Source organism: Sitophilus oryzae, unplaced genomic scaffold, assembly GCF_002938485.1.
Source record: "Sitophilus oryzae breed Bouriz unplaced genomic scaffold, Soryzae_2.0 scaffold_2006_pilon_pilon, whole genome shotgun sequence".
NCBI lineage: Eukaryota > Metazoa > Arthropoda > Insecta > Coleoptera > Curculionidae > Sitophilus > Sitophilus oryzae.
In genome coordinates this window covers 3218235-3230635 of record NW_022146732.1, presented here as the reverse complement: position 1 = coordinate 3230635, position 12401 = coordinate 3218235, and the positions used below count along the sequence as shown (strand labels likewise).

Here is a 12401-nt window from a genome sequence, read left to right as displayed (position 1 = left end):
ATGGCATCTTGGTGAACATACCAAGGAGCAACTTTGCCCCAATTTAACCACCTTGGTATCTATTACGGTTTCCGAGATATCAATGCTCGTACCTTGAATTTCTAGCACCTTGTATATAGTAAAAAATATATATACTATTAATATAATATTACAGTCTGTTGCATCGCCGACCTGGACATAAGAAATTCCATGTAGATTTTAAAAATGATTAATAAGTTTTCCCCGTTTTTTTCCCAAGTATTTTTGTCTCTCTCATAACTTTCGTCTCTCATATTCGTATAAACCATTCAAAAAGAACAATTTGCTTCAATTTAAGAAGTTTTTTAAAAAGTTTTAAATAAATTTTTCTTTAAAAATAAAATGGGGAAACTTATTCATAATTTTTAAAATTTACTTTTGACCAGATCGGCGATGCAACACACGATATATTACTACCACTATAGTAAAAATAAAAAAATAATTTTCAGTAAAAAAGTAAAAACATAAACCAACTTTCATATCATAGTATAAAAATTTTCCATATTAATAATTATAATATAATCAAAAAAATAATTAAAATAAAATGCTCATTTTTTTAAAAACAAACGACAAAATAAAATAAAATTCAAAAAATATCTTTTTTATCACTATATACTTTATACTTTGGATTCTAAATAATTTTATACACTATACTAATAATCATTATATTAAATTATGCTATGCTTAACGCAGTAAAGAGTATACACATTTTCACAGTTTATTTTTACTTTATCCTAGTTTTGGAGAGTTTTAAATTTCGAGTCCGTCTCGTAGTAGTACGTATGTGCGGTATGCATTAGCGGTATCGTGTATTTTCCCTTTTCGGTTAGCCAGAGGGCAGCACTAGGTATTTGTCCAGCGGCAGCGCGGCAACACTGTCCCAGGAACCTGAGGCTCGATTGCGGTTGGGTTCTGAAAGAATTTTGAAAAAAAAATCGTTAGTTATGTGCCAATTTTTGGAAATGCTTACTATAATAATACAATTAATACCGTATGACCGAGAAAAAACGGCATCTAGTTGGCGTGGAAATTAATATCGATGACATTCCCATAATTCTGACAGCGATCTTCATTTCATAGCCATCGCTAACGCTGTTTTTTTTTCGATCATATTCTAGATATTTCAGGTGCTCTTGCAAATACAGGGTAGCCCATCGAAAACGTTCCGCAAGGCATAACGGCCAGAGTAATTTTTTTTCAGAAAATTCAAAAACACGTCAATTTTGTTTGTGAGGGGGACAACGTTTGCCCTAAAAATGACTGCAAAATCTTCAACCCTCTAAGCGGGGGTGTCATCCCCTAATTTTTTTCAAATGGGAAGGGGGGTCAAGTGGCACCGCAATGAAAAGGGCTTTCTATTCTCTATACATTCCGGATTCGTTTTTGAAAATCGGTCGAGTCATTGAGAAAATATGAAGGATTGAAATTCGAAAAGAGTTTATTTAAACATTTATCAGAATAAATGACAAGGATAAATTTCTTCGACCAATTTGCTGTTTTTTCTTATTATTTCTAGATGTTTACGCATTTTTTCACTTGGCACAAGGTTGAACGATCAGGTGCGGTAGTTGCTAGATAGCTGTTCAGTGACTTATGCGTTGAAGTTCTTCTCAATATCGTTAAATTTTTTAATAATTATTATGGTGTACTCACTTGCAGAAAAAGTGGAAATAATTGAACTTTATTTTAAAAATAATGAATGTGGCAATCGATTTGCGCAGATATTCAATGAACACCATCCTGACAAACACCTTTATGGCAAAATTTTTCGCCAGTTAGTAGCAAAATTTCGCGAAACTGGTTCCGTTATGAATAAAAAGAGACAGAGGGAAAATCCTGTAGTAAATAAAGCTATGGAGGTATTTGTATTGGGGCAAGTTGCCATGGATAGTACGCTGAGTACAAGAAAATTAGCCAATGAGACCAGCGTGAATCGTACAAGTGTCCAAAGGATATTAAAAAAACACAAGTTCCACCCGTTCAAAATTCAGTTGGTACAAGAACTTACCGGAGACGATTTTGATCGTTGCTTGCAATTTTGTGAAACTATGGGTGAACGATTGGCGAATGATAATAATTTCCAATTTAATGTGTGTTTTTCGGATGAGTGTACTTTCTTTTTGAACGGTGTAGTTAATCAGCACAGCTGTCGGTACTGGGCTGAGGACAACCCCAGGGTTTTTCACGAGGTGCACACACAAAATCCTCAGAAGTTGAACGTGTGAGCTGGTATTTTTGGAAATTCTATTGTGGGTCAGTTTAACGATATTGAGAAGAACTTCAACGCACAAGTCACAGAACAGCTATCTAGCAACTACCGCACCTGATCGTTCAACCTTGTGGCAAGTGAAAAAATGCGTAAACATCTAGAAATAATAAGAAAAAACCTCAAATTGGTCGAAAGAATCTATCCTTATCATTTACTCTGATAAATGTTTAAATAAACTTTTCAAATTCCAATCCTTCATATTTTCTCAATGACTCAACCGATTTCCAAAAACGAGGCGGGGAAATATAGAGAATAGAAAGCTTTTTCCATTGCGGTGCCACTTGACCCCCCTTCCCATTTGAAAAAAGTTGGGGATGACACCCCCGCTTAGAGATTTGAAGATTTCGCAATCATTTTTGGGGCAAAAGTTGTCCCCCTCACAAACAAAATTGTCGTGTTTTTGGATTTTTTGAAAAAAAAGAATACCTTATCCGTTATGCCTTGCGGAACGTTTTGAGAGACAATAACAGTTAATCATGACTTGTCTCTTATATATAATAATGAGTAATAATTATTTAAATACATGTTTTTAATAGCATTGTAATATGTTAATTTATGAGTATACTCTATTGTAGTTTGTCTTATTATATGATTTGGAATATTATGCTAGGTTTGTGCATGATACCTCTAACAATAAAGCCTCAGGTTTCCAAGAGACTTATTTACTAAATTAAGATTAATAAATATGCAATTTAATACAAGTTCAACAAAAAAAATAGTGTGTACACTATGTGCGCATATTTGAAGAGAAACTTCTTACAAACATCTATTAAATTGAAGGATTGAATGTTTGAAAGAGTTACATATAGTGCTGTTTATAAATTATAAATATTATTTTCTTGGAAATTTTAAGTTCTTGAATCTTGTATCGAAAATATACAGATTACAGAAATAAATTGAAAATAATATTCATAAATTAATTTTCTTGGGACATTTAGGTTCCGAAAACACTGAAATTATGTTTTCATCTTGTTTAAAAAAACTTTATTTAGTCTATATACAGCCTTCATAAGTGTTACATGTATCATAAAAGAATTTACAAAAAATAATATCCAAAAACAGACAATCTATCACAGCACAATATAGTATAGATAGTGAAAATCATGTCATGGCTGTATTGTGGGTCGAAACGTTTGTCTATAGACTAAATAAAGTTTTTTAAGCAAGATGGAAACATAATTTCAGTGTTTTCGGAACCTAAATGTCCCAAGAAAATTAATTTGAGAATATTAATTTCAATTTATTTCTGTAATCTGTATATTTTCTGTTTCCTGAAAAGCCTGCAAATTTTGTGTAATACATACATACACATACTGCCATTACTCGCTGACGAGTATTTGACACGCATCAGAAGATGGTCACGCAAGGCGTTTTCTTTCATGAGCTTTTCTGTGACTGAAAAGCCCGATACATGATGTTATCTGCCTACCGCACTACGGACATTCAAAAATCTCATTGCTTTGTTGCTTCTTTACTTTTTGGTTGTCGCTGTTAACTGACATTACAATTCTTCTCCATTCCGTTCTATTGTGAGCTGCTCTTCCTACTCATTCTGCTTGTTAATTCCCTTTAAGTTTTCGTGGAAAATATCCTTGAACCTTTTGAGTTGACCACCCGTCCTCCTCTTACCGTCTACAAGCTCACCGTAAAGCAGAGATTTTGGTATGCGGTTTTCCTGCATTCTGCATACGTGACCAGCCCATCTTAAGCGGGACTTTGTAATCATGACTTCAATACTCTCGCAGTTAGCTTTTTTAAGGACCGATACGTTTGAGACATGATGCAACCATTTTATTCTTAAGAGTTGTCTAAGATGTCTCTGTTGCAACGTTGTTTAATGCGTTCATGTGTCGGCGGTACGGCACCCAGGTTTCGCTTCCATATAACATAGTGGGAATTATTATTGCTCGGTACACTGCAAGTTTCGTTTTTGCTCTCAAGTCATGATTGTAGAAAACCCTGTCTTTTAATTTCCAGAATGCTCTTGAGGCGCTGCTAATCCTGTGCTGAATTTCAGAGTCGATATTGGCCTTTTCCGAAATCAAACTGCCGAGGTAATTGAATTCGGCTAAATATTCCAACAGCTCATCTCCGATTTTTATAGCATTGTTGTGATCTTCCAGGGGAGTGCACATGATTTTAGTTTTATCGATGTTCAGCTTAAGTCTCTAGGCCTCGTATGCCCATGTATATGTGTTCAACATTTCTTGCAACTGCTGTAACGTATTTGCAACTAGAGCACAGTCATCGCTTATTTAAGTTCTGTGATGAATTTTGTACGTGTTTTTGCCCTGAGTCTTTTTATGTTGAACAGTCCGCCGTCGCGTCGTATCTGTATCTAATGCCCAAACCTCTCTCCTGCAGTTTGCTGTCCACTATAATGGAGAGCGCTGCCATGAATATATTGAATAGGAGAGGCGCTAAGACACATCCCTGCCTAACGCCTATGTTTGTTAGGAAGGGATCGCTCAGTGATCCATGATATGACACTCTTGATTTGTTATTGTTATGGAGGCTTTACTCTTTACTTACACACTGTGAGAAATTTGATGGGTACTCCAAACTTTTTTATAATTGCCCAAAGTGCATCTTTGTTCACAGAGTCGAAGGCTTTTGTTAGATCGATGAATGCAACGTAAAGTTTAGACTGCTGCTCTTTCACTTTTTCCTGTAGTTGCCGGATGGAGAATGTGGAATCGACGATACCGCGGTTGATGCGAAAACCCGTTTGCGATTCTGGGAGGATTTTTTCTATATGTGGGTGCAGGCGGTTTGACATAATTTTTGCAAGGAATACCACCCAAAATACACACTTTTAATCAAATGCCTTAATATTTATTTATGAAGAGAAGAAATTTCGAGTAATTTTGATAAATTATACGAATATTTTCGTTGATTATTGGTTTGAAATAAATATGACAATGTCCTCCAACGAAAATGCGAGTTGCTTAACTCTAATAATTCTAATTCTGAGCTAGCAAATGAGCTAGATGCTTTACCTAGACTGTTATTCAGAAGCTACAAACCTATCGATGAAAAAATGCATGAAAATTTACTTCCTAGCACACAACCAGAGGATATTGGTACAAAGGTACAGTATCAAGTTTATTATAACGATTTTCTTAGCTTCAAATCAAATTTTGAAGTTTCACTTCCAAAAAACGCCTTCCAGGTGGCGTGGAAATAACGATCGACGACATTCCCCATATAATTTTGCATACAAAATGACAGCAATCTTCGTATCCAAGCCACATCTAACATCTTTTTTTTTCGATCGTATAACAGAGTAATATATTGAGGTAATGTCAACAAGAAATATTCGGTTGCAAAATGTGTGCACTAGTTCAAAAATAATAAATAGTATAAATATGCATATATCATAATATTTCAATACAAATCATCCCTATTTGTATTACCCCAAATAAATAACAAATTTTCATAATATATATGACCCAAAACTTATAAGCCAATGCCGGCATTTTCTCTGAAAGAATCGTTTCCATTTGGAATTAATTCGCCTCGATAAATCAGAGTCGCCCGGGCCGAAAAAATACGGCCCCATTTTTCTAAACTTTTGCATTTCGCGCTCGATCGGGTTTTTGGCAAACAGCGCCCCCTGTACACGCCTTATGCGGGCACGCACACGGTTCGTTTGACGTCGAGAATGCCCACTGGCAGAAATATCGATATAAGTTCGGATCCAGTTGTCAAAAGTTCGAGAATAATATGTCTATTTTTTCCGTCTCTTTTTTTACGAATTCGAACAATGTATTGAAGGCAGAAATAATGTTTTGAACCGTACCTACTACAAAAAAGGGGTTAAAATAAATGTATATATATATATATTATATATAGATATATATACATATATATATATATAAGAATCGCTTTTAAAACGTCCTTCGACGTTGTGCGTTTCGTTCATTCCAGTCTTCGTCACGCAGATCTCTTGCGCTCATCGCCTTCTTGACACTCTCCCTCCAGTTTGGCCTTGGTCTTCCCCGTTTCCTTCTCTTTTGTGGAAGCCACTTTAGTACCTTCTGAGGCAGTCGCGTGTTGTCCATACTTCTCACATGTCCATACTACTTCAGTTGGGCAATTTCTATTTCCTCTACTATAGTTTTCTGTCTACTCATTTTGTCCCTAATTGTCTGGTTTCGTATTATATCTAGCTTTGATGTTCGTGCTGATCTCCTTATCGCGTCCATTTCTACCGCCAATAATTTTCTTTTTATTCTCCGTTAACCTCCATATTTCCGCCCCAAATAACAGATTGCTCATGATTATCGCATCACAAATCCTTAGTTTTCTGTCTTTACCTATATAGACATTTCATTGCATTTCTGGCCTTGACTATTCTCGAGCTTATTTCGTTGTCGTCTTTTCCGGATATATCGAAAGTAACGCCTAGGTATTTGTATTCGTTACATGTATATATTCATTATCCAGTTTTATTGCTGTTTGATCTGATCCAATGCAGAGATATATTTGTTTTTGTGATATCCATCTCCAGTCCCCAAACTTGGTATTACTCTTTAAGTTTTCGTATCATATATTCCAAGTCATCTTTGTCTCCTGCACAAATAACATGGTCGTCAGCGAATTGCAAAGTGTATAAGTAAGAATCTTCATTTATTGGTATGTTCATGCCTCTACACTTGCTTTTCCAATGCTTTAAAACTGGTTGGCGTATATTTTAAATAAAGTTGTTGACAGGCAACACCCTTGTCTTAATTTTTAAAATAACTGTAACAAACGTAAATATAACGACAATGGTAATATTTTCGTATCTTATTCCGGTACTAAAGCAGAAATAAAACATTATTTTGAAAAATGCCTTACTGCAACTAAATTGTCTGTGGAATATTGATGAATGTAAACGCCACCGTCTATGAGATACACTTATCCGGCGAGTTATATTCCTTTCACGATCCGCCAATGGTTCTCTTGTTCGTTCTGGGAAAACACAAAATCCAGACTGAATTTTGTTTTATCGGCTTTGTGGAGTTTCCAGACTTTGCCGGTAAAGTACCATATATCGTACTAAATCCGTTTTATATCACCATTTGTATATATACAATAAAATGTCTTTTCTTTCTTTAGTTTAATAAATTCTCTATATACAGGTTGAGTCTTAAATAAGCGCAAATATGTTCAGGAGGGGCAGATCTAGATAAAAGAAACATATTTTCTCTTTGCCGTTTTTCAAATAAGTTCAAAATCAGTGAGTTATTATTTGATTTATTTAAAAAAAATTAGGGTCACTTGATTTTTTCTGTATTTGCATCCCGTTTAGTAACCAATGACTAATGGGCGGCAGCAGAATTTGTGATGTTAGACGTCATTTTTTTGGTTGTAACACAGTCATCTGGTCATCAGCGACAATTTTAGCGATTTTTAATAGTTTGTGTGTCGTGAACTTTGTATAAACTAAAAATGGTGATTAGTTGTTCAGCCTTTCAAGTGTAAAAGCCGCAGCGATATGAAAGAGTCGTAATACTAACATATCACTTTATACAAAATTAGATTACACATAGACACAGTGGAGTTCTGATGCTTTTATATAACATTTCTAAGTTTCTAGTAGTTTTTGTATTTATGCCAATAAATATACCTAAGAGAAAATATAAAAATAAAATATGTGTAACAAATGGGTAGAATAAAAACTAAACCTGCAGAACGAAGTAAATGAAACAATGAGGTGAAAAAACTCTTGAATTAATAAACTCAGAATATTCAGTTAAAAGATAATCGCTTCTTTCAATCCTTCTGGCAAATAAGATAATGATCTCGATTTACTTTGAATCGGCCAGACGTCAAAAAAGCCTACGCAAAAGAAAAAAGGTTTTTTATTCTCATTTGCTCTGTTTAAGTGTAAGGGTTGGGTATATAATAAATATATGGATAAATATGCTTTCTGTTATGTAGTAATGTATTTTTGCCAGAACACATTAAAAAAACAATTTTGGAGAATTTTTTTTGGAGAACAAAAACTGATGGAATTGGTGAACTTTTTTGTATTAAAAAATCTGAAGAATCGACAGCCTAGTACTTGACTTTGAATACTTCCAGAACTATACTTGAAGAGAGTACAACCTAGGCGCCGATGCCATCAAAAGAATGGAGAACTATCATCGAAATCTTGATGATGCTTTGGAACAGGATCTTTTATTTTCGAAACAGGTTTTGTCTGAAACGTGTTTGGAACAGGTATAGTTTATACGATATTCTGTTCCTGTTCCAGCAAGTTAGTGGTGACGAGTGCAATAAGAAGTATTGATGAGAACTGCTACTGGAAACTGAGACAGAGGTTAGAAAGAGGACTACTTTTTGGAACAGTTTGGAATTGAAACAGATCTTTTATAACAGGTAACTTCTGCATTTGGAACAGCTTGTTGACAAAGACCTGACTACATCGAAAGGACAAGGGAATTATCATCGAAACTGTAGTGGAAATGACAGACAAAGCCAAATGCAAATTCTCTCTGTCAGAAGAAGTGGACGATGATAAACCATTGAGTCCTCTTTGAAACCTAAGTCTCCAAAGATGTTAGACTTTTCAGTAAGGATACGATACGAGAATGTAATCTAAAGAAATCGAGAAATCCACTACAGATCTACAAAGTTGCAAATGTAATCCTCCAATAAAGAAAATTAATAATCTAATAATTTCCTTCAAAAAAATTCTATGGATATTTCGCTACTTGCACTGTACAAAATATCTATACAAAACCAATTAATCAACAAAAAAAATCAATCTACAAAATAAAATACTTTTCTTTTGCAAACACTGCTACGTTAATCCCACAGAGACCAGCTTGTCAGCAATGATTTACTAATAAACAAATTTGCCTAACGGTCAAAAAAATGCTTAACGTTTCGGGAAGTATATCTCTTCCCATCGTCGGAAGCAAAATAACACAAAGAACCAAGTACACTTTATTTTTTTTCAACAAATACTCTATAAAAACCGTTGACGTTCTGTTAAAATGACATTATATCAAGTTAAACATCAAAATTAACAATTAATACCTGATAACAATTACTTAAAGAGGTAAAATTAAAAAAAACTCTTTTATTTTCTTTCATAATAATTTTTGCGTTTATGTTTGCACATCAGAACTTTTGAAGAGTTGAATCCGTCACAGTGGTATAGACATTTTTTAGTACAGTAATTGTTACACAATTGAACCCAACCCTGGTGTCGGTATCGACCCTCTGGACACCGGATAAGCGCGTCAAATCGGCCGGGTATCAAGAAGAGAATATCGCGTAAAAAAAGACCCGAAGATAGCCGACCATCCGACGCATCTCGACGACCAAAGAGCCGAATATGTTATTTAAATGTATCTTTAATGAGAGGCCGTGGGTACGTATTTGCATGATACAAATCGAAGGGTATCGGTTTCCATCAGGCCGGGAAATTCAAGGTGGGCCCCAGGATTGAGAAATTGACAGCGCCGATTGATAGCGGTCTGTTTAAAGTTTTTCTAAATGAGCTATATTTTTAGCGGATTAATAGTTTATCTAAAAGGCATTTCATCATTAAATTTTTTATGCTGAAACCACGATAAAAGCACATTTTATTATTTTTTAATAATAATAAATAGAGTTTGCGAATGAAATGTATTCGAATACCGGATTCCTGGCACATCACAATTTCAAAATAAATCTCTGCCATTTAGAAATACGGTATAATCGAAAAAAAAACGGCGTCGGCGATGGCTATGAAATCAAGATAGCTGTCATTTTATATGTAAATTTATGTCATTTCGTCATTTCTCATCGATCGTCATTTCCCAGCCAACTGGATGCCGTTTTTTTTTTCAAACGGTATAAGGAATTCACACGAAATGACTTTGAAAACTAGTCCAAAATTTTAATAGATGAATGGATATTAAGTAGGTATCTGTGTATTTGTTATATCTCTTACAATTATTTTTCGATTTATTAAAGTATTTAAACTTTCCAACAGCAAGTGTAACTTTGTATTTAATGATTAGATATATTTGTTATAGAAATACTTTTTTATAGCTTTATAGGAAAAGTTATTATAACTTTTACAGTTATTTCTCGATTTATCAAGTTTTTAAACAAGTCGTTTTTTTTATTTAAATCACGATTTAAATCATTGCACCCTGAAATTGCTTGAAATAAAATCAGAAATATTAATTTCCAATAAGATTAATATGAAAACTTGGCACATATTTCTACATAATATATTATTGTCCCTCAGAAAACGATATACGACAAATAACAGTAGAATATTTCGTAACAATACGTCTCCAGCTTTGGTTAAGTCAAGCGCAACGCCGAGCGGCATTAAACAATTTGACAAATTCGCGTTGCCGCAGCAAGTATTCAACCATTCGTCCTTACAAAACGAATATTCCGCGAATACTCTAGAAGACGCGGACGTTTATTTGTTCCAGAATCCGCAACGTCTCCGAGATACTCCGGCAGCCCCGAAGTCCTGGCCGTATAACGACTAGACGCTGGGATAAACGCAAAAATCCTGATTTAGGGGCGACAGTATCGTTTGCCATGTAAATAAGAGGAGGAAAATTTATTTTACCCCCCGTGCCGGAGGTTGAGGGGAGAAATTTAAGAAAAATTTTATTCGAATTGCCCGAGTCGATTGAAGACAGCTTTCCGGCTGTATTTGGTCGTGACGGAGTCCATAACCAGTATCAAGTGATCAGGTAGCTGTTATACTAAAACACATTCTTCACAAGCCCTTCTGTTGATGAAACCATCAACAAATAAAGTAATTAAGTAATCAAATGATTGATTAAAAATTAACATACACAAGTGTTATTTTCTTCATCTATCAAAGTAAATTTCACACAAAAATAAATTAAAAACCACATATAATGCTTCATTAGCATTTTTCAGACATCTTTTTCTATCCGAAAAAAAATCCTGCGTTCCACGTCTACATAAATCAAAGTCCCAAAATGGAGGAGAACAAGACGCGATACCGTGGACCCGGCCTTAGCTAGCGAGACGATAAGTTCTCGCAAGTTAAAAATTACACGTCGGCCACTTTTTCTACCTGGTAATAAGTCAAACGTCAGCTTGTTTGGGGAATGCCTTATCTCGCCACCATGGGTAACCGAAAACGACTAGGTGGGTGTGTGTATGTGTACGTCGTTGCTTGAGCTCGAGAAATTTTGTCATAGAAAAATTGGTAGGCGTTACCGGGAATGGTGTTGGACTAGTACAAGATGGTCGGTACAAGACGGTCTCAAACATGAGGTGAACAAATGTTTTAAAATTTTCAGTTAAAAAATTAAAATCTTTAATAACATTTTTTCCTTACAAGGTTATTATATTTTCTTAGATAGTTTTTATTCAACTATATTTTTAAATTGAAACTTATTAAGGTAAGTGTACCAGTAATCGTCACTGTACCAGGTAAATATTCTTTAAACTGTGGTACCAGCACTAGGGTGCACACACTGTTTTTTTAAGAGGTTTTTTCACTAAAAAAAAATATTTTTTCGTGAAAATATCGTTCAGGATGATGAAAAAAAAACTGGTAAAGTTTGAGGTTCTAACCCTTTACTGGCGTGGTGAATTTTCGTAACGCTTATGGCGTGCTGTTTGGTTTGGTTTGGTTGGAATTTTTTTTTCAGTTTAAAATACATGATGAAGAGATTTTATAAAAAGCTTGTTATTTTAACACTGTTTACAATATATTTAAACTTTTTATCAATTCATTTTATTTTCATCGATGAAAATATGCATGAAAATTTACTTCCTAGCACACAACCAGAGGATATTGACACAGATACAATATCAAGTTTATTATAATGATATTCTTAGCTTTAAATCAAATATTTTTTGGTGTTTGTACGATCATGCGGTCCTTACCACTTTTCATCTCGCTAGCTCGTGTGTCACGGCCTTGAATTTTTAGTCCGAGTACTCAAAAATATATAGAAAACCGTGCTAGAAATAAAAATATATCGTCGTTTTTACAAACCAAAACGTTTTGTCTCGAGACAGCTCCTAACAAAACCCTCTTTCTAGTTAGTTTCATAGCTGACATCGTCTGTACGGCACAGAAAATTGCACACGACAAAAACGTGATTTGGTTACACGGTTCTAA

The 12401-nt window shown here is 34.7% G+C and overlaps 1 protein-coding gene across 1 annotated transcript in view; it reads right to left on the bottom strand.

Moving 5' to 3' along the window:
• Nucleotides 1–650: 650 nt before the first annotated feature.
• The window catches only part of LOC115883909 (homeotic protein ultrabithorax-like), a 377757-nt gene continuing 366006 nt past the window's right edge, over nucleotides 651–12401 (bottom strand). The window contains exon 4 of the mRNA XM_030902333.1: nucleotides 651–930. The gene's annotated coding sequence lies outside the window, so the exon portion shown is untranslated. The remainder of the gene's footprint in view (nucleotides 931–12401) is intronic.